The sequence below is a fragment of the Muscardinus avellanarius genome (genome assembly GCF_963383645.1).
Source record: "Muscardinus avellanarius genome assembly, chromosome: X".
Classification (NCBI taxonomy): domain Eukaryota; kingdom Metazoa; phylum Chordata; class Mammalia; order Rodentia; family Gliridae; genus Muscardinus; species Muscardinus avellanarius.
In genome coordinates, this window is record NC_137792.1 from 96,363,754 (window position 1) to 96,387,095 (window position 23,342).

The window sequence follows — 23,342 nt, forward strand, 5'->3', positions numbered from 1 at the left end:
TGAGCAGCTGCAGATCATTCCGGTATAATTCAGCAGTTCTTTCAATGCAAAGAATGTCTAAAACTCCCAGTGGCCAAGCTCATCACACCTTCTAGGGATGCAGAACAGATCTCAAAACCAGAAAAGAAACACGACAGCCTCATGGCCGAGGGCATGGCAGCAGCACCATATTGCCAGCAGTGCCAGCCTCACAGCCGAGGGCGTGGCAGCGGTGCCATATTGCCAGCAGCGACAGTGATTTCATCATGCCCCGTGACAGCTCTGGAACAGCACGCACAATAACCATGAGTAAAATTGTGGCCCCTAAAGGAAAAATCCCTGTACTGCACTCCCAGGGACTTGCACAGCTTTGATAATCTTCTTGGGTCTGATATTTTGCAGTCCAAACCAGTGAAGGAGTAGCGGTGGCAAGATACCAGACCATACTCGCAGCTCCCCAAGGGGAAATGCCCAGCCCGGCACCCCCACGTGGGGTCTTGCTCAGCCTCGATTAACTCCCTGGGTCTGAGACTTTGATATAAAACCCAGTAAAGGAGTAGTGGCAGCTGAGTTTACCACAGACTCGAGATATAGAGCACCTTAAGTGAAGTTGCAGTGACCCAGGGAAGGCACAAAATTCTGAAATCATGGGAAAGAGGAACAACAATAGAGCAATGAATGCCCACAACCCCATATTATCAGAACCTGATAACGCAGAAATTTAGAGATCTTCAGAAGAGCAAATCAGGAATATAACTCTAGAAGTAACACAGGATGTTTGAAAAGAATTTAGAGAGAGTCTAAAAGAAATAAAGGAAGCAATCATTGAGGTAAAGGCATCAATTCAAACTATAAACAATTGATTAGACTACATGGAGAATAGAATCTCGCTCCTAGAAGATGATCACTCCAAAAATGAACGCATAATTTATAACTTAGAAAAAAAATCAGACAAGAGGAATCTGGCATTGAAGAAATATGGGCCGATTTAAGAGCTAATCTAAGAATAATTGGAATAGAGGAGGGAAAAGAAGGTGAAACCAAAGGGATCAACAATCTCTTCAAGGAAGTAATAGCAGAAAATTTTCCAAACATAGAGCAAGAGGTCAATACACAGGCCCAGGAAACTTATAGAACTTCCTTTAGACAGGATTGGAGAAGAGGATCCCCATGCCACATAACTGTCAAAATGAACAATGTGGAAGCCAAGCAGAGAATCTTAAAGGCAACAAAAACAAAGGGCCAAGTTACATGCAGAGGCAAACCAATTAGAATCACTCCAGACTTCCCAAACCAAGTCATGAGAGCCAGAAGGGCTTGGAGTAACATATTCCAAACTCTGAAAGAAAACAACTTCCAGCCAAAAATTTCCTACCCAGCAAAACTTTCTATCAAATTAGATGGGGAAATAAGAAGCTTCCATGACAAACAGAAACTCAAGGAATTTATGTCTTCAAAACAAGCGCAAGAGAAAATACTCAGAGATTAAACTGCAAAGAAAAAATAGGTAATACATGCCAAAACCAAAGAAACAAGATTTTTCAAACGTAGAGCAAGAGGTCATTACACAGGTCCAGGAAACTTATAGAACTCTCTTTAGACAGGATCGGAGAACAGGATCCCCATGTCACATAATTGTCAAAATGACCAATATGGAAGCCAAGGAGAGAATCTTAAAGGCAACAAAAACAAAAGGCCAAGTGACATTCAGAGGCAAATGAATTAGAATCACTCCAGACAAACCAAACCAAGTTATGAAAGCCAGAAGGGCTTGGAGTAACATATTCCAAACTCTGAAAGATAACAACTTCCAGCCAAAAATTTCCTACCCAGCAAAACGTTCTATCAAATTAGATGGGGAAATAAGAAGCTTCCATGACAAACAGAAACTGAAGGAATTTATGACTTCAAAACCAGTGCTAGAGAAAATACTCAAAGAGATTAACTGCAAAGAAGAAATAGGTAATACACACCAGAACCAGAGAAAAAAGATTTTCCATCCAGCAGACAACTAAGATTGGTTATCTTTGGAGACTCATTATTTATTTTAGTCTTTTACCTATTTCTAAGTTATATGGTTTGCTTTTATTGTTGCTAATTTTTAGGATTTCTATTTGGAATATTAATATACTTTCAGATTTAGCATTTGGAAATATTTTACCCCATTCTATCAGTAACTTTTAACTCTGTTTACATTGTCTTGGGATGTACAGTTTTTTTTATTTTTTAGGAAGTTTGTTTTTTCTTTTGTTGTCTGTGCCTTTGAAATCATATCCAAGAAATCACTGCCAATTACATTGTTGTGAAGTTTTATGAACCAGGTTTTCTGCTAAAAGTTTAGTCTTAAGATTTACATTTAGGTCTGTTATGTACTTTGAGTTAATATTTGTATATGGTGTTAGGTAAGGGTCCAATTTTATTCTTTCTCATATAATTAATATTTTTCAACAATATTTAGTGAAAAGATTATTATTTCCTTCACCAAATTTTCTTAGAAACCTTGTCAAAAATAACTTGAAGCTGGGCGTGGTGGGACATGCTTGTAATCCCCGCGCTTGGGAGGCAGAGACAGGAGGATTGCGCAGGTTCAAAGCCAGCCACGCGCGCTGGCTTAGGAGTCCCTGTTTCCAACTAAAAATATATAAAATAGGTCTGGGAGTATAGCCCAGAGGTTGAAGGGCTTCCAGGAACCCCAGTACCACCAAAAATAAATAAATAACTTGACCATATATGGAATAATTTATTTCTAGGCTCTTTATTTTACTCCACTGGTTTATATATCTGCCTTTATAACAGTACTACACTGTTTCAATTATAGTAGCTTTATAAGGGTTGAAATCAGAAAATGTACATCTTCTAGCTTTGTTCTTTTTCGAGATTGTTTTGGGTATCTAGAGTCTATATTCCATATTAGGATAGATTTTTTTCTGAAAAATAAATAAATGTATGACAGTTTCACCTTAAAAAAAAAGAAAAAATATATCCTCTGGTAAAGAAAGCAAAAAGAAATATTGAAATGTTATCTCTAAGTGATCAAAAGCTTGATATCAGACAAATGAATCTGTTATGTGAGATTACCATTGCTAATTTTGGATAAATTGCTATAATATTAGATGTCAACCACTAAGCCAAGCATGGGAAGGAGGAATGGGGAGGGAATGGGGTTGGGATTGGGTGGGGGCTAACTGAGCGATGTGTGCATGTATGACTACACAAGTTTTTTTACCCCATTATGATATATATATACAAGGCACCAATAAAAAATTAAAAAAGAGAAATATGTCCAGTAGAGCTTGGTATAATCCAGATCCAGAGAAGTCCAAAAGCCTAGAAATGTGCTGCCTCTCATGTTCTTCTCTCCAAGTTGCCATATCTAGAAATTTTAGCTGGACTAGATAATAAATATATAGACTCTCAGGTAATCTTCAACAATCATTTTTTGTTGAACTAGCAGAGTAGCTGGTTTATATCTACTGTTTGTCAGTAAGAAATAGTATTCATAAGGCTGGATGTGGTGATGCATGCCTGTAATTCCAGTACGTGGGAGACTGAGACAGAAGAATCATAGGTTCAAAGTGAGCCTTGGTAACTTAGCAAGAATATCAGCAACCTAGAAAGATCCTGTTTTAAAATAAAAAAAGAAGAGCTGGGCGTGGTGGTGCATACTTGTAATCCCCACGCTTGGGAGGCTAGACAGGAGGATCACACAGGTTTGAAGCCAGGCTCAGCTACTTAGTGAGGCTCTCAGCAAGTTAGTGAGACCCTATTTCCAAATAAATTATAAAATAAGGCTGGGAGGATAGCCTGGAGGTAGAAAGCCCCTGGGTTCCACCCCCAGTACCACAAAAAATAAATAAAAATAAATAGGGATGTAGTCTAGAGGTAGAATGCTCATGGGTTCAATCCCTGGTACCGAAAAAAAAAAGAAATAAAGAAAAGAAAAGGAAGGAAGGAAGGAAGTGAGGGAGGAGAGAGGAAGATAAAGAAATAGAAGAGAGCTGAGCATGGTGGTACCTTGTAATACCAGTACTTGAGAGACTGGGACAGGAGTATCCAGGTTTACTGCCAGCCTCAGCTACTTAGTGAGGCCCTCCACAACTTAGTGAGACTCTGTTTCAAAATAAAGAATAAAGCCGGGCATGGTGGCGCACGCTTGTAATCCCCGCGCTTGGGAGGCAGAGACAGGAGGATCGCGCAGATTCGAAGCCAGCCGCGCACGCTGGCTAAGGAGACCCTGTTTCCAAATAAAACATGTAAAAATAGGTCTGGGAGTGTAGCCCGGAGGTAGAAGGGCTTCCAGGAACCCCAGTACCATCAAAAAAAATTAAAAAATAAAGAATAAAAAATCAGGCTGGAGTGTAGCTCAGAGGTAGAATGTCCCTGGTTTTAATCCCCAGCACCACACAAAAAAGTAAAATAAAATATAATAAATAAATAGAAGAAAGAGTGAGTGTAAATGGCCACCATGCCCAGCAAGATTTTGATAATTCCTTAAAAGATTTAGGTAACAAACTTCAAGATCTTAGAAAATTATACAAGTGTTTTGCGAAATGTGAGTTTCTATGCATTAGGTTCTGAATCACTTGGGTGCCTAGTTAAAAAAAACACAGAAGACAGGGGTGGCAGCACATGCTTGTAATCCTAGTACTTGGGAGTCTGAGTCAGGAGGAATACAGATTCTAGGCCAGTCTCAGCAATTTAGAGAGGCCTCAGAAACTTAAGGAGACCATATTTCAATATAAAAAAAATGAAAAGGGCTGAGGATGTAATTTGGATGTAGAATGCCCCTGGCTTCAATCCCCAGTACTAAGAAACACATACATACACACAAACACACATATGTCCTAACTCAGACCTACTAAATTAGATGCCTGGGAATCTGCATTTTTATTATATGTTCATTCATTTATTTTGTGACACCCTTTCCTCCTCTTTATTTCTTAGAAGCTTCCATTATCACCTATTTATCTATTAAATGGGATATTCAATTAGCTTCCATTATCACCTTTACTATCACCTTTCTCAGTATCTTATGATATTTGTCTGGTCAGTTCTTCTCTCTGAACTTCAGTTTTCTCAACTGTAAAATGGAATGTGATACTTGATCCTCAAGTTAAGGCACTTCTGGGTTTAAAGTTTGTGGTCTATATAATTATTCACAAAGTGTGGTATAAAGTCCAGCATTAACAGTCACACAGAGTGTTTCCTAGAAAAGCACATCTGGGTTTGGGGTGGAGATCAGTATTAGAGTAGCTTGCCTAGTACATGCAAGGTTGTATGTGCAATCCCAGCACCACAAGAAAGAAAGCAGGAAAGAAAGAAAGAAAGGGAAGGAAGGAAGGAAGGAAGGAAGGAAGGAAGGAGAACAGTATATCCCTTGATGGGTGAATATATAAAGAGAATACATACATGTGGCATTTACATACAATAAAATATTTTGTTGTTGTTTTTGTTGTATTGGGTATTGAACCTAGGCTCTTTCTACCTCTGAACTATACCCCAGCCCTATTTTACCTTTTATTTTGAAATAGGGTCTCACTAAGTTGCTGAGGGTATTGCTAAGTTGCTGAGGCTGTCCATAAACCTGTGATCTTCCTGTCTCAGCCCCCCAAGTACTGGAGTTAAAGCCTTTATAAAGAAATAAATCAGCCGGGTGTAGTGATTCATGTTTGTAATCCCAGTACTTGGGAGGCTGAGACAGGAGGATCACAGGTTCACAGCCAGCATTAGCTATTAGTGAGGCCTCCACAACTTGGTGAGACCCTGTCTCAAGAAAAAGAATAAAAAATAGGGCTGTGGGGGAGTGTAGCTCAGAAGTAGAATACCCCTGGGTTCTATCTCCAGTACTGCAAAAACAACAACAAGAAGGGAGAGAAGGAAATCCTGTCATGTGCTACAACATGAATGGAAATTGAGGACATTATGCTAAGGGAAATGAGTCAGTTACAAAAGGAAAATGTTCTATGTTTTAACTCATATGAAGTATCTAGGCAAGAACTATAGAAACAGAAAGTAGAAAATTCATTGCCAAGAGCTGAGGAAGGGTGGGGAATGGAAGAGGAATACAGTTTGTTTCAGTTTTACAAGATGAAAAAAGTTCTAGAGATCTGTTGCAGCACAATGTGAAAATACTGAACACCACTGAACTGTACATACCAATGATGTTAAAGTGGTCAATTTAATGTTAACTTCTTTTTTGGTGCTGGGGATTGAGCCAAAGGCCTTATGCATGCTAAGCACACACTATCACTGAACTCTATGCCAGCCCCTAATGTTGTATATTTTTACTACAAACTATATGCCAGCTCCTAAAGTTATATATTTTTACTACAAAAATGTTCTAAATATCACCCCAGAACCATTGAGTCAGAATCTTAAGGATGGGGCTATGAATGTCCATTTTAACAATTCATCATATGATTTTTATCTCTTATAAATCTGGAGAATCACAGACAAAAATTCTTAGTAAATCCTCCCTTCATTGCAAAAAGAAATGCTGTCATGATTTTAGCTTCTCCTTTCCCCAAGAATATTTCTGTGCATTTTCACTTGCTACCAACTAGTGTGCTTAGAGAATGTAAATTCATTTTATTATTATCCAAAGCATAGAGGAATCCAAAAGGTAAATGTGCTACAAAGGAAGGTTACCCAGTTCATTTCCAAGCAAAGCAGCTGACTTTGGGTCCGGAATAATTTTGGATTACCCATGGCTCTGATCTTCTCCATTAGAGTGAGTAATTGAAAGCCGGCAGTGTGTATGCTTACAGAAATTATATTAAATTGTTCACATTAGATAAATCTCAGCCTGTGCTGATGTCCGTAAGAAGCAGTGGTGAGAATATTAATGAGAACTGTCCCTACAATGAGAATTTGAAACTTCCAAACAACCGTGAAAGCTGCTGTCTTCGTTGTCACAAAAATAGGGAGCTTGCATTATTACAGTTAGCATCAGATAAGGGAGAAGTATGTTAGTTCACATTCACTGGGCACTTGCCACGTGCCAGGCACAGGGCTTGACACTTTCCATAGAGGCTCTCATTTAATTCTTATGCTAGGTGTATAGATAGGCCCTATTATTTCTCCTTCTTTGAAATGGTAAATGAGATTCGGAGTACCTGTGCAACATACTGAAGATCATGTAGCATGTGAAACACTGAGCTGGGTCTGGGGTCTTTTTACATACTGACAAATATGAATTATGTACATCTCTCCCACTCGGTGAGTCTGAATCGCTGGCCATCCGCCTCTGCGGTCTCCATCTGGCCACACCGCCTCGTGGCACAATGGCCGCCCTCAGACCTCTCGTGAAGCCTAAGATTGTGAAAAAGAGGACCAAGAAGTTCATCCGGCACCAGTTGGACCAATATGTCAAAATTAAGCAGAACTGGCAGAAACCCAGAGGTATTGACAACCGGGTGCGGAGACGATTCAAGGGCCAGATCCTGATGCCCAACATCGGGTACAAGAGCAACAAGAAAACCAAGCACATGCTGTCCAGTGGCTTCCGGAATTTCCTGGTCCACAACGTCAAGGAGCTGGAGGTGATCCTGATGTGCAACAAATCTTACTGTGCCTAGATTGCCCACAACGTCTCCTCCAAGAACTGCAAAGCCATTGTGGAAAGAGCAGCCCAGCTGGCCATCAGAGTCACCAACCCCAACACCAGGCTGCGCAGCGAGGAAAACGAGTAGACGCCACAAGCAAGCGTGCTTTCGCATGTGTGCTTAAATAAAGCTACAAAAACTTTTTCAGTTAAAAAAGATTATGTACATCTATGAGGTAAAATGATGTAATGATTTGTAATACAATGTGAAATGATGAAATTGAGTAAATTAACATATCAGTTACTAACACAGTTTAGGGACCCCCATGAAAAATAGCATCCCTCAGTACTAAGTAATAAATACTTACTGGGGAAAATAAGGCAGCCAAGCTAGCTCTCAATGCCAGGGCCTTAACAGCCAGATCAGAAAATCAGGAGCTAGCCAGGTGTGGTGGCACATGCTTGTGATCCCAGCGCTTGGGAGGCTGAGACAGGAGGATCACACAGGTTCAAAGCCAGCCTCAGTTATTTAGTGAGGCTCTCAGCAACTTAGTGAGACTCTGTTTCCAAATAAAAAAATAGGTCTGGGAGTATAGCCCAGAGGTAGAAAAGTAAGTGGGTTCCACCCCACGAGCTTCGGAACAACAAAAAACCAGACTAGCCAAAGTAGTTGTCAGCAATAAAAACTAGTATAGTTCTCAGCAACAAAAACCATGCAGAAGGAATCACAATACCTGACTTTAAACTGTACTCCAAAGCCATTTTAATAAAAACAGCATGGTACTGGCACAAAAACAGATACATAGACCAATGGAGCAGAATAGAAGACCCAGAAACAAGTCCACACACTTTCAGCCAATTGATTTTTGACAAAGAGGCCAAAAGCATACACTGGAAAAAAGATACTTTGTTCAACAAATAGTGTTGGCAAAACTGGTTAACCATATGCAGAAAAAATAAAAATAAATCCCACTTTCTTACCCTGCACAACAGTCAATTCAAGATGGATCAAAGACTTGGAAATTTGACCAGAGACCTTGAGGCTCCTTGAAGAGGTCATAGGTCCAACACTGCAACACATAGACACAGATAGACACTTTCTCAACAAGACCCCAAAGGCACAAGAAACTAAAAGGCAAATCAATACGTGGGATTGCATGAAACTAACGAGCTTCTGTTCAGCAAAGGAAACTGTCAAGAACCTCAATTGAGAGCCAATAGAATGGGATAAGATTTTTGCTACCTACTCCTCCGATAAAGGACTAATATGTAGAATATACACTAATATCTAGAATATAACTCAGCTCGAAGAAAACAAATAACCCAATCAAACAATGGGTAAGCGAATTAAATAGACATTTCATGAAAGAAGAAATTCAAATGACCAATTAATGCATGAAAAAATGCTCAACATCATTGGCAATCAGAGTGATGTAAATAAAAACTACCCTGAGATTTCAACTAACTCCAACTAGAATGTCAAATCATTCAAAACACAAGCAACAACAAATGCTGGCGAGGATGTGGAGAAGTGGGAACTCTAAAACATTGTTGATGGGATTACAAATTAGTGCAACCACTTTGGAAAACAGTATGGAGAATTCTCAGAAGAATGGAAACAAAATTACTATTTGATTCAGCATACCACTTCTTGGTATCTACCCCAAAGAAAGGAAACCAAAATACCAAACTAATGCATGAATATCTATGTTCATAGCTGCACAATTCACCATAGCCAAACTATGGAACCAGCCAAGATGTCCATCAACAGATGAATGGACTAAAAATTTGTGGGATGTGTACACAATGGGATTTTACTTAGCCATAAAGAAAAACAAAATTGCTTCATTTACAGGGAAATGATGGAACTGGAGGACATTATGCTAAGTGAGATTAGTCAGCCACAAAAAATAAGAAATTGGATGCATTCCCTAATAATCGAAAGCAAGGGATAAATGGGTAACAGGAGGAACTCTAGATGAAGAAGGAGATCTTATAGAGGAGCAAATAAGGTGACCTAACTGAGGGGATGGGATTGGGGAGAGGGAACCTCTCTAAAGCATATTCAATGTACTTAAACAAATGTATCAAAGTCAATCACTAAGCCAAGCATGGGTAGGAGGGATGGGGATTGAATGGGGTGCGGATCAGGTAAGGGCTAACTGGATGATATGTGCATGTATACCTACACAAGTCTTTTACACCTTTAAGATGTATGACTACAATGTACCAATAAAAAAAAAACAACTAGAAGCTTAAAGGGGGACTACAGGGGACCCTTGGCTTTCTAAGACCACTGATCTCACTTACCATAATCTTCTTCTAGTTCCACCCATTTTTTCTGCAAATTACATCATTTTCTTCTTCTGTATGGCTGAGTAAAACTCCTTTGTGTGTGTATACTGCATTTTTTGTCCACTCATCTGTTGATGTACACCCAGATTGGTCTCATAATTTGGCTATTGTGAATTTTGCTGCGGGACTTCATGACAATACAGTGACCAATAGAATAGTAGAAAGGGATGGGGGAGAGAGAGGAGGGGAAGGAAAAAGGGAGACCCAAGGAGGGAAAAGACTAAATAAGATTATGGTCAAATATAAAGCATCACTACCAACCTTACATACACAGGGAGGGAGGAGGAAGAAGAGGGATGGGGTTGGGGGGAAATCACATTCAGAGTTGTGTGAATGTATCACTTTGAATCTCACTATGATGTATAATTATATTACACCAATAAAATTCACTTTTGGGGTTGGTTATTGAACCCGGGAACATTCTACCTCTGAGCTACACCCACAGCCCTTTTAATTTTTTTACTTTGAAACAGGGTCTTGCTAAGTTGATGAGGTTCCTACAAAGTTGCTGGGGCTGGTCTGGAACCAGCAATCCTCCTGTCTCAGCCTCCTGGTTACTGGGCTTACATGTATGTGCCACCACATCTAGCTACACAAATATAATTCTATGAATAAATAAATAAATAAATAAATAAGACAGGTTTTTAAGGATTTAGGAACGAGACAACATGCCAGGAGATGGAAGGTTGGAAAAGTCAGCTCAGCCTTCTGACACTATGTGGTCAAAAGGTATGCCAGCTGAAGTCAGACAAAGCAGGGTTTACACAATCATGAAATAATAATATTAGAGGCTGCTCCAAATGATGGCAACTTCAGGTGGCGACGGGCAAATGTATATGTAGAAATCACCAAAGTAACCCACAGTTAGCTTCACCTAATCAGCAGAGTACAATGCATGCCCCGTGCGGCGACTTAGTGTGGCAATGAGACCTGTGATGCAGGAAGAAGCATGATAAAGAAGGCATGTGTGAAAGGAACATCCTACCTCTACATGTGATGACGTCAAGAGACGAGTTCCTGACTACCCCTAGGGGTCACGAAAGCTATTGCTCTTTGTCCTTTGCTGGAGCTAGCTGACACTGCCAGTCAGTGCTGTGACCCCCTTGTGGCTGTAGTGAAGGTCCTTCAATAAAGCCTTGTCTGCCTAAATTCTTTCTGGATCCTGTGTCCCTTCCTACAACTTTGGATCCATAAATGCAAATTCAGTAACATTATGCTAATATTTTTTATAATTTTTAATGGTACTGGGGATTGAACCCCCTGGGGCTTTACTTCTGAACTACACCTGTAGCCCGGATTTATTTATTTTTATTTATGTATTTATTCATTGATTCATTCATTTTTTTTCTTGGGTGGTACTGGGGATGGAACCCTTCTACCTCCGGGCTACACTCCCAGACTTATGTTTATATTTTATTTGGAAACAGGGTCTCTTAAGCCAGAGAGGCTGGCTTTGAACCTCTGTGATTCTCCTATCTCTGCCTCCCAAGAGCGGGGATTACAAGTGTATTCATTCATTCATTTTTTAAGTTTTGAAACTGGGTCTCACTCAGCTGCTGACGGCTTTGTTAAATTGCTGAGGTTGGCCTCAATACTGCAATCCTCCTATATCAGCTTCCCAAGTATTGGGATTAAAGATCTGTACCATGCTCAGCAACATTATGCCCAATGTTTAAATTTTTGTGATGAAAACAATGGAAATTTATTCACTTAGTGATATGAAAATGTACAGTACTGGCTTATTAGCTATAATCACCACTCTGCAATAGATCTTGTCTCTAGGACCTGGGCCTTGTTCTTAGGACTGATACAATTTTGGGCCCCAACCTTTTCTGTTTCTGTCTTGCTACCCTAGTTTCCTGACAACACAGCCTGCCTTGTGTCACAGCTCCTAAGACTTTTTCTCTTTCCTTGTCCTCTCTAGCTCTCTGATCTCTGTCCTTTTTTATATGTTCCTGCTCACCGAACTGAAATGCCTCGATTTCTCACTGCTGCTCTGCTCTTAAGAGGGATGGCTTGTTGCCTCAGCTAGACCTCTCAGATGCTGGTGACCTGCCAGGACCATGGTTGGCATGTCTACTGTCTGCACACCATGGTTTTCTCTCTGGCCTGAACTTCTCATCACTTCTATTTTAGCTGCTGTGTAACCCTGGGTTGCAGGCTTAGCTTTAAACCCTGACCTGTCATTTACCAAACTCCCTCCATAAATGAACGTAACCCTTCCTTGTCCAAATGCTCATGTGATTGGCTGTATACAAAGTCCCTACAAATTTATATGCAATTAATGGGAACTTCTGACCCAAAAACACTGAAAAAATATATAACACCATATATAATCAGTATATATATATATATATATATATATATATATATATATGAGAGAGAGAATATGAATGTCAGAGTTGGAATAAACTTTTTTTTTTGCGGTACTGAAGATTGAACCCAGGGGCATATTATCCCAACCCGATTTTATTCTTTATTTTGAAACAGGGTCTCACTAAGCTGCAGAGGGCTTCACTAAGTAGCTGAGGCTGGTTGCAAACCCGGATCCTCCTGTCTCAGCCTCCAGAATGATGGAATTACAAGCGTGCGCCACCACACCCAGCTGGAATGCACATTTTTGTCTATTTTTTATTTATATTTATTTATTTTGCAGTACTGGGGATGGAACCCAGGGTCATTCTATCCCTAAGTTACACCCTCAGCCCTATTTTTTATTCTTTATTTTGAAACAGGGTCTCTCTGAGTTGCAAAGGGCCTCACTAAGTAGCTGAGGCTGTCCTTGAACCACAATTCTCCTGTCTTAGCCTCCGAAATGCTGGGACTACAAGCATGTAACAACATGCCAAACATGAACTTTCTTTTTGTTTGTGGGTGTTGAACACAGGAACATTCTACCTTCAAGCCACACCCTCAGCCCTCTTCCTCCTCCTCCTCCTTCTTTGGCATTGAGGATTGAACCCAGGAACATTCTACCTCTGATACACACCCCCAGCCCTATTTTATTTTTATTTGGAAACCAGGGTCTCACTAAGTTTTGGAGAGCTTTACTAAATTGTTAAGGGTGGCCTCAACCCTGCAATCTTCCCAAGTGCTAGGATTATAGGCATGTGCCAATATGCTTGGCTCTTATTATTTATTATTATTTTTATTATTTTTTGAGAGAGGGTATTGCTAAGTTGCTGAGGCTGGCCTGGAACCTGCTTTCAGAGTCTATGGTGTGTCATATCAGTCATTCTCTTGGTTTATCTGCTGCCACTGGCCTCTACTGGTTCTTTTTTTTTTTCAGTACTGGTAATAGAACCCAGTGGCATTCTACCTCCAAGCTACACCTTTGGCCCTATTTTTTATTCTTTATTTTGAAACAGGGTCTCACTGAGCTGCAAAGGGTCTCAATAAGTAGCTGAGGCTGTCCAAGAACTGAGATCCTTCGGTCTCTGTCTTCCAAATGCTGGGATTACAAGCGTGTGCCACCATGCTGGGCTCCTAGTGATATTCCTGGCTGAGGAGGAGGAAGGGTTTCCTCAGGCTAACTGAAAGATACCTCTTGGCAAGAAAGGGATGTAGTAGAACACCCAGTTATTTACCTGGTGTCTCTGGAAAGGAAAGGAGTGTCTCAGGCCCACAGAAACAAACAGGCTTCCTGGAACAGGCCACTTCCTGTGTCCATATTTCTTTTATGTATTCTACCTGCTTGACTCAGCACCTCTCAATAAAAGAGAAGCATCACTGGCCCACCTGTAGGCAAGAAGAGTGCTTCTCTAATGGCATATATTTGTCAAGTCTCTTGATTCATCCCACCTGCCAATGATATTTGGCTTACTTTGATCAGAGGGATTCCCATTTTAACTAAAGAAGGCTTAACTAGGCTGCCTTCTGGAAATCAGAGAGGGTCAGGAATTTCCAGGTTTGTTGGGTTTCGAGGAGAAAGATGCCCTGCTGTTGTGCTGTTTGCCTTCACCAATGAGATGCTATACTCAAGATTTACAGTTGTCTTGAGCAGGGAAACATGTCTCTCATTCACTGGCATATCTCCTAGGGTGTAGAACAGTACTTGAGAAAGATTAAGCTCTCAATACATGCTGGTTAAATGAATGTATGCACCTGGATGTGGTGGTGCATGCTTGTAATCCAAGTACTTGGGAGGTTGGGACTGTAGCTTGGAAATAGAATATCCCTGGGTTCAATCTCTAATTACCCCCCACACACACACAAAAGTAATTGTGTGCATCCATCTCCAACGGCACTAGTCAAGGTGAACTGGCAAAAGCATCAGATATTTGTCCATGGCTACTATAAATAGATTGATTTCCTGGCTTGTCTAGAGCAAATTTTAGAGGCAAAAAGGGGAAGAAGGCAAGAAGAAACCTGTTCTATTATTGTAAGTAGTTGGCTACAAATACAATCTTCAAAGTCTTCCTCCAAAATTCCAACTTCAACTCCCATGGAGTGGGTGACCTGAGTACTACAGATAGCAGCACAAGAAGTGAACATGCTGTTTCAATCTAGCTCATCAAAATACTGGAGTCGCTCCAAACACATTCTAGAAAATTGTGGCAGCAAGGGAGGTACACTGCTTAGAGCTCCTTTTAAGAGAACACTTGTCACAGGAATTCAATTAGCTTAAAGCCTCCAGCTGTAGTAGTGCCTTTAGGATCTGCCTCATCTTCATTAATGCAGAGGTTAAGACTTCAGGATGTCTTGTCCTGGCTATAGCCAAGGCACAAATATTTCAGAGAGAGAGAATGATATCCATGAGCAAATGTGAGACTTACATAAATATGTCTAGCTTATTTTAACCAAGATGTAAAAGCAGTACATTGGAAAAAGGATGACACCTTCAATTAATGGTACTGGAACAATTGGGCATCAAAACAATTATAATTGTTAAGTATAATTATTTATTATTAAATTATTATTATTAATTAAGTTATTTTTTTTTTGGACAAGCAAAAAGCTTCAACCTAAATCTCATACCTCATACAAAAGCAAGCTTGGGATGGGTCACAGACTTTGATGTAGAATTTTAGAAAAAAAATCATAGGAGAAAATCTCTCGAACTAGGGCTAAGCAGAGCTCCTAGACTTAGACCCAAACTCATGGCCTGTACACACAAAACACGAATGATTTGAACTGCATCGACATTTTTAAACTTTTGCTCTGTGAAAGCCCACATGAGAAGAATGAAAATACAAGACTGGAAGGAAATAAGTTCAAATGACATATCCAAAAAAGTGCTCATCTTTATAAAACATAAAGAACTCTCAAAAAATAAAAAAATAATAAAGATATGAAAAAAGAACTCTCAAAACTCAATATTAAATAAACCCATTGGGGAAATGAGCAAAATTCATACAGAAATTTCAATAAAGAGAATATAAAGATGGGAAATAAACATGTGAAAAGAAAATCAACATAATTAACTCATCAAAGGAATCCAAATCACAACTACCACAAAATATCACTACATGCATATTAGAATGGCTAAAACTAAAAAGTGGCAACAATATGAAATACTAGTGAGGGCTTGGAAAGACTATGTCACTCATACATTGTTAATGACAATGCAAAATAGTACAGCCACTGGGGAAAGCAGTTTGGCAAATTCTTTAAAATTTAACACATGCAGCCAGACATTGTGGCACATGCCTGTACTCCTAGTACTTGGAAGGCTGAGGCAGGAAGATCAGAGATTTGAGAACAGCCTCAGCAATGCAGCGAGACCCTCATCATTTCAAAAGAAAAAATATTAAGGGCCTGGAAGGGGCATAGCTCTCCGGAGGCAAAATGACCCTGGGTACAAGCCCAAGTACCAAAATAAATAAGTAAACAAATATGACCTAGTAGCAATTGAAATTTTAGCTATTGATTCTGGAAAAAATTAAATCTTATTTTTATACAAAAACTGTACACAGCTGGGCGTGGTGGCGCACGCTTGTAATCCCCGCGCTTGGGAAGCAGAGACAGGAGGATCGTGCAGGTTCGAAGCCAGCTGCGCGCGCTGGCTTAGGAGACCTTGTTTCCAAATAAAAATGTAAAAAAAATAGGCCTGGGAGTGTAGCCCGGAGGTAGAAGGGCCTCCAGGAACCCCAGTACCACCAAAAAAAAAAAAAAAGATGACAAAATCGAATAAAACTAAATACCACTGCATGCACACACACACACACACACACACACACACACACACACACACACACACACCAAAATTGGGAAATCGGGAAATCGGGAAATCTAAATTTTCCCTTTAGAAATTACAAATCTCAAGTTATATAGCAATTTCCAAAATAGAATTTGAAAAAAACATGGCCTATTTTGGCAGACAAATTATAAAAAAAAAAAGAGGTCAATCTCCAGGTGGCTGAAGCCCTGTGTGGAGCACAAGGTTTGGTGGCAAGAGCAAGAAATGAATGGTAGTCCCAGCCAAGTAAAGTATCTTTTCAGTTTATTTTATTTTATTTTATTTTATTGTGATACCAGGAATGGAACCCAGAAGTCTTCTTCCTCCAGTCCACACCCTCAACCTATTTTTATATATACTTCTTAATTTAGAAACAGGGTCTCACTCACTAAGTTGCTGAGAGCTTTACTAAGTAGCTGAGGCTGGCTTTGAACCTGCAAGATCCTCCTGTCTCAGCCTCCCAAGTACTGGGATTACAGGCGTGTGCCACCACGCCTGGCTTCTTTTCTTTTCTTTTCTTTTCTTTTCTTTTCTTTTCTTTTCTTTTCTTTTCTTTTCTTTTCTTTTCGTGGTACTGGGGATTAAACCCAGGGGAATTCTACCTCTGAACTACACCCCGCCCTTTTTATTTTTTATTTTGAAACAGAGTCTCACTAAGTTTTGAAGGACCTAGCTAAGCAGGTGAGGCTGGCTGTGAACCCGTGGTTCTCCTTTCTCAGCCTCCCAAGTCCTGGGATTACAGATTGTGTCCCCAGTAGCACAAGCCCTGCAGCCCTGCCGCCTTACTTTGAAGTGAATAGTCCTACCCACTGCTATTGCCTCTCTGTGGACACAAGGGGGCAGCCAACTACATAAAGTCTGCCTTCCCTGAGGCCCCAAGGCATGGACTGATGTGGCGTCCACGGCCAGCTTTCAGTTTCCAGGGCCTCCTGGGCTGAGCTGATCTAGGAAATTAGCTGTTCACTGCTTTCATTGCGATGCTGAAGAATTCAGCTGCCAGATCATTCCACTGGCAAAATGAAGCCTGTTTTCTGCAGGTTTGGTTGAACTGGATCTTAGCAAGGGAAGCCACGGGATGCATCTTAAACCAACTTGGAAAACTGAAAAAATTCCAGCATGGTCCACTTCATCCCCGTCGAATTTTATCATATTCTTGTTTGCTGTTGCCAGTGAGTGGACAAAGAGTGCGACTTATGCCACGTTCCCTTGGAATTCAGTGTTTCTAGTTATGTTTGTATCTGAACAATTTGAGATGAGCAAGTTGTCTCTCTTTTTTTATTATCTCTTTGGTGGCAGAACCAGTGGAGGGGAGGTCAAGAAGACTGAGACTACTTCGGCAGCCTCCTTGCCTGGCACTGGTGCCCAGAGCAGGGGGTAGAAGCATTACTTCTGAGTGGTACTAGGTAGTTTCTGGTATCCCCAGCCTTGGACCCAAGGCCAGTCCTTTGCAAAGGCTGCTGGGAAATGAACAAAATGGCATTTGAGGGAGTTTGCTGAGACCCAGATGGAGGGACATGGCTACAGTAATGCAATAAAAGGCAGTGTCACAAGCTCATGCACGGAATCAACTGGGACACAAAGAACCAAAGTGAAGCCAGGCATGGTGGCACATACCTGTAATTTCAGTACTGAGAGGCTGAGACAGGAGGATCACAGGTTGGAGGGCAGCCTCAGCAATTTAGCAAGACTCTCAGCAATTTAGGGAGAACGTGTTCAAAACAAAAAATAAAATAGGCTGGGGGTATAGCCCAGAGGTAGAAGGCCCCTGGGTTTCTTCCCCAGCGCCATGAGGGGGAAAAAATGAAAATGAATGGAAATAAGACTCCTGAAGTAAAGCCCAAGGAGACCAAGAAGGAGCACAGGTGTCCAGTGCCTCCAGTTGGAGTGTTTCATGTTTGTCTTTTCTCTCCACAAACTCGGCCTAGTTGATGGTTTGGTTAAGGGGAAATAACAGCAAGGCGTCCGACACTTCTGTAGGCTGAAATAGGCGCTCTCAGTCCTGTGTGGAAGTGAGATTTGCTCTACAAGGTGTTCTGCAAATTCTCTTCCCTGGAGGAGGAGTGGGCAGCCTGGCACACTTAACTGACTGTTTTTTGGTCTCTCTGTGTGTATGTGGTACTGGGGATTGAACCCAGGGACATTCTACCCCTGAGCTACACCCCCAGCACTATGTAAATTTTTTTTGAAACAGGGTCTCGCAGTCAAGTGTAATGGTGCATGCCTGTAACCCCAGTACTTTGGGAGGTTGAGGCAGGAGGACCGTAGGCTCAAAAAGACCCTGTTTCAAAACAAAACAAACAAAAAAAAGGGCTGGGGTTATAGCCTGTAGGTAGAATACTTTGGATTCGATTTCCAGTACCACAAGAAAAAAGGAAGGAAGGAAGGAAGGGAGGAAGGAATGACGGGAGAGACAGACATAGAGATATGAGAGAGAGAGAGAGAGAGAGAGAGAGAGAGAGAGAGAGAGAAATGTCTTGCTGTTTCCGAGGCTGGCCTTGAACCCGCGATTCTCCTGTCTCAGCCTCCCAGGTATTGGCATTATAGGCATGAGCCACTGTGTTCAACTTTAACTGATTTTATTTGAAGTTAAAGTTGGAACTTCAAACTAAATGGTTTTTCAGAAGCTATGTACACCCTCCGATGAGTCCTGACTTTTCCAACAGAGGGCGCCATCCACTGCCTATATTTCTGCATTCCCGAACAAGTCCAGCGACAGCTTTAGGGAACGCCGGTGGGGAGAGGGTAGAGTCTGGAAAATGGGAAGAGGTGGGTTTCCTCGTATTTCAACTTCTCTCACAGAACCTTCACATATCCGGGGACTCAGCTTTGTTGAATACTTTTATCAAGTACGGGGAAAAGCCACAAAGGGTCCAAAAAGCATGGCAGGGACTTTCATCTTTTTCCCCAAAGAAACTTGGGTAGCAGAGAGATCACTTTTGCTACTAGGATTGTTCATGGTTGAAGTTTCTTTTCTGTGGTGTGTGCAAACACCGGCTTTATCTGGTACTAACCCCCTGAAAATGGTTTATCTCAATATGAGTTCATCTTCCTTCCCCTTTCCAAGAGAGTCCTTCTCAAGTTCCCTATCAGTAGCTGTCTCGCTTCCTTTTTCAAGTCCCCATCCCACAGCTGCCATGTTTCACTTAGGTGAGAGGAGTAACTAAGAACGGGTAAGCTAGTTCAAGGTTAACTTCTCGTCTTATCAGGGGCTCAGAGCTGTCTGGGCTCCCTTGCTCAAGGTCAGTCAGTGACATAGCAAGGCCTTTGTGTCTGCAAATTGATGTGAACCTTTGGATGAAGGCTTGTGTGGGACTGGGTTCCCTTTTCAGTCCAAGAAAATCCAGACAAGCCTTAGTCACTGACTGATAACACAATTACTAAGAAGCAGATGTGGTATTTGAACAGAGGCCTTTTGAATGCAGAACTAGTCTTTGTTCTCTGACACTGGGGGAGTCTTGTGAACAACAGATACAACTGATTTGGGTTCATGGAGAGGCTGTCAATCTTACAGCAACTGCGGTTGGGGGGTAAAGTATACACAATATAAAATGTATCATGTTAACCACTTAAAGTGTACAATCCATTGGCACTAAGTATATTCACAACACTGTACAAACATATTGCTACCTATTTCCAGAACTTTACCATCATCCCAAACAGAAACTGGACGGGCAACTGCATTATTTTCTTCTTTCTCTTCTCTCCCCCTTCCCTTCCTCCTCCCCCATTTCCTCCTCCTCCTTCTCCTCCTCCTCCTCCTCCTTTTCCTCCTCTTCTTTTTTCCTTTGCTTTCTCTCTGTCTCTGTCTGTCTCTGTCTCTCTCTCTATCTCTCTCTGTCTCTCTCTGTCTCTGTCTCTCTGTCTCTTTGTGCTGGGAATGGAACCCGGTGTCATTCTACTTCCAAGCTATACCTCTACCCATTAAATTAAAAACATTTTTTTGAAACAGGGACTGGATAAGTTGCCAAGATCTTGCTAAGTTGCTGAGGCTGGCCTCAAACCTACAATGCTCTTGTCTCAGCCTCCCAAGTACTGGGGTGACAGGAGTGTGCCACCACACTGGGCTTCACAACTGCTTTTGAAATCAGACTCTACTCCTGAGTAACTGGGTAAACTTGTATAAATTCCTTAGCTTCTTGGAGCTCCTATTTCCCTGTTTGCAAGGTGAGGATAATAATAGTACATATTCTACAGGACCATGACTATAGTGGTATATTAATTACTATTACCAGTGGACTGGTAGATTTGTTAATGTTTATTCCATAGTTGCTGAGTTCCTACTGTGTTGCGGTAGTAAGTTGCAGAGCTAAGACAGGTTGGCTCGACCTTGAGGTTTGGAGCTGTACTGTGTGTACAGTATGAATTCATTGTGATAAGGCTGCTCAGTACCTCCTGCGTAGTGTTCCCTGGAAAAATGCTGGCTATTTTATCCTTATTATTACAGCTCTCAAATTGAATTTGAAACTCATACCTCCTTCACCTCTCTAGTGACAGTAGGTTGTTCTCTTCCTACACAGAGAATATAAAACATAGCAATTGTTCTCCTCTCCATTTTTTAGTACTGAAAATTGAACTCAGGGGGATTCTACCTCTGACCTATACCCCCAACTCTATCTTATTTTTAATTTTAAAACAGAGTCTTGCTAAGTAGTTGGGGGCCTTGCTAAGCTGCTGAGGCTGGCCTTGAACCTATGATACCTCTGGCTCATCCTTTCAAGCACTTGGATTACAGGTGTGACTCACTGTGCCTAACTAAGATAAACAGCTTTTTTTTTTTAGAGGCAAAGACACTTTCTGAATCATGTTTGTAGCCCTTGCAATGCCTTCTTAAACATTTAAAAGGATAGGGCTACTGTCATACACATTAAATTATCTTGCATCGGGTCCAAGTTAATACAGTTCTTTACATTTTGATGTTATGCTGTATGTTAAAATGACATAAAATATCAAGTGGCATATTGTAACCTCTAGTAATTATGGATTTTCACTTATTTTGCCCAAAGAAACATGAGCAGGTTTGATGACTTTATTGATTTGGGGTTGGAAGTTCAGCCGCCATGTGAAACAGTGATTCTGTTTATGGGAAAATGCAGGCAAGCTTCCACCTGCATATTCTGTTTATAAACTGGGCCTGGTCTAGATTGAAAACAGGGGGAAAAAAACCACACACACAGAAGCTGGCTATCTGCAATTTGAGTTTTCTGCCAGAAGAGGGCAGCATTGGTAACACCCAAAACTGAAAACACATTGAGACCAGTTTCTGTTGCTTCTGGTCTTCTCTTCCATCAGTGGGTGGAGTCAGAGGATTTTCTAGTAACAGGCAGCGAAACTTTTAGTTTTGTAAAAATTCAAGGTTGTAGTTATAAGTGGTTGAGGAAGGAAAGGACAGGGCTACTGTCCTACACATGAAATTATCTTGCATCGGGTCCAAGTCAATACAGTCCTTTACATTTTGATGTTATGCTGTATGTTAAAATGACATAAAATACCAAGTGGCATATTGTAACTTCTAGTAATTATGGATTTTAACTTATTTTTCCCAAATGACCTTTATGGTTGAATTTTCATGGGTCATTACAACTGAAAGGGAATTTAAAGGAATGGTAGCCTGACTAATCAAGCCTCTGTAGGGTTGGAAAAAATCTTTAAATTAAGTATTTTCCATGAGTGAAAGGTATAGACAATATTACCAGCACTTATAATCAATTTAAGAATCCAAATTCTAGATGTGTGACTACAATGCACCAATGAAAAATAAAAAAAGAATCCAAATTCTACAGATGCAGCACTGGTTACATGAGTAAATTTGTAATTTGTGCATATTTTTATACTCATGTTACCCTTCCTTCATCCCTTCCCTCCTTCCCTTCCTTTTGTGATGCTTGTTTTGAACCCAAGGGCACTCTACCTTTAGCTACACCCCCCAGCCCTATATTATTTTTTATTTGGAAACAGGGTCACACTAAGTTGCTGAGAGTCTCGCTAAGTGGCTGAGGCTGGCCTTGAACCTGCGATCCTCCTGTCTCAGCCTCCCAAGTATTACAGGCATGTACCACCACACCTGGTTCTTATGTTACGTTTCAATAAAATTTATGCAAAACACTGACAGATGTAAGTGAAGCTTTGTATATTCATTGTCCTACTTTCTGCAGAGGTCCTGAATATGAAGATTATCATTGTTATGCACATCTTGCACTTATACTACATATGAATGCATCCATAAGCAATAAGTATGTTCTTCATCTTTTTAAACATCATATTAATGGTGATTTGATAATATCCTTCTGTGACTTGTTTTCATCCACATTGCTTTGTAGATTATTATAGAGCCAAAGCATGCACTAGAAAATAAGTGATTGTGAAAAAATTTATCTGTCCCTATACCTGATTATACCTGTGATTATTTTTCTTTTGTGATTTGAGACTATCTCCTTGAAATTTTGAAAGATATAATTAAAGTTGGGAGAATCACCAACCTGGAAGAGCCCCTAGAAAACAGCCCTGTCTCTTCCTATCAAGCTCCTATTCTCTATCTAGGGATACAGCTAAAATGTGCTTTAATATATTCAAATAGCAACTCAAATAACAAACTCCTTTTGAAAGGAATCGTTAAAATGTCGGTAGGGAGCCGGGCGTGGTGGCGCACGCTTGTAATCCCCGCGCTTGGGAGGCGGAGACAGGAGGATCGCGCAGGTTCGAAGCTAGCCGCGCGCGCTGGCTTAGGAGACCCTGTTTCCAAATAAAAATGTAAAAATAGGTCTGGGAGTGTAGCCCGGAGGTAGAAGGGCTTCCAGGAACCCCAGTACCACCACCAAAAAAAAAAATGTCGGTAGGGAATGTGTTAGGGTGCATATGAAAATGTTACAGGCAACTCCAATTTCTTCTGAAATGCCAATGAGTTATCACACCTATTCAATTCTGCATCTAGAGTTTTTAAAAACCTCCACTCTCAAAGAAGGGCATATAAAGGCAAATTGAAGCGAGGATTTAGGAAAACATTTTGCGTACAAATTTTTATCTCATTTTCCTATTATGAAGAGACAAAACCCTCAGATACCTCCCTCCGCTTCCTCCTTTACACTTGCACCACTTATTTTAAACAAATGACTGTTTATTAGGGTCAAAACAAGGTTATTGCGCATCTTTTGTTATTCCCTAATAAAGGTAGAATAACTCATACTGCACCTCTTAGAAAGATTTTCATATGTACATATTGTCAGAAAAATGTTTTTAATTTTTCTGTAAAAATTGGGAGTCTAGATACTTTGATGAGTTTCTTAGTTTTCA

General features: G+C 40.7%; 1 pseudogene across 1 annotated transcript; it reads left to right on the top strand.

Moving 5' to 3' along the window:
* The first annotated feature begins 7,262 nt into the window (after positions 1 to 7,262).
* On the top strand, positions 7,263 to 7,670 carry LOC308278681 (large ribosomal subunit protein eL32-like; annotated as a pseudogene). The gene has a single exon. The product of its transcript is annotated as a large ribosomal subunit protein eL32-like (transcript).
* Positions 7,671 to 23,342: the final 15,672 nt, after the last annotated feature.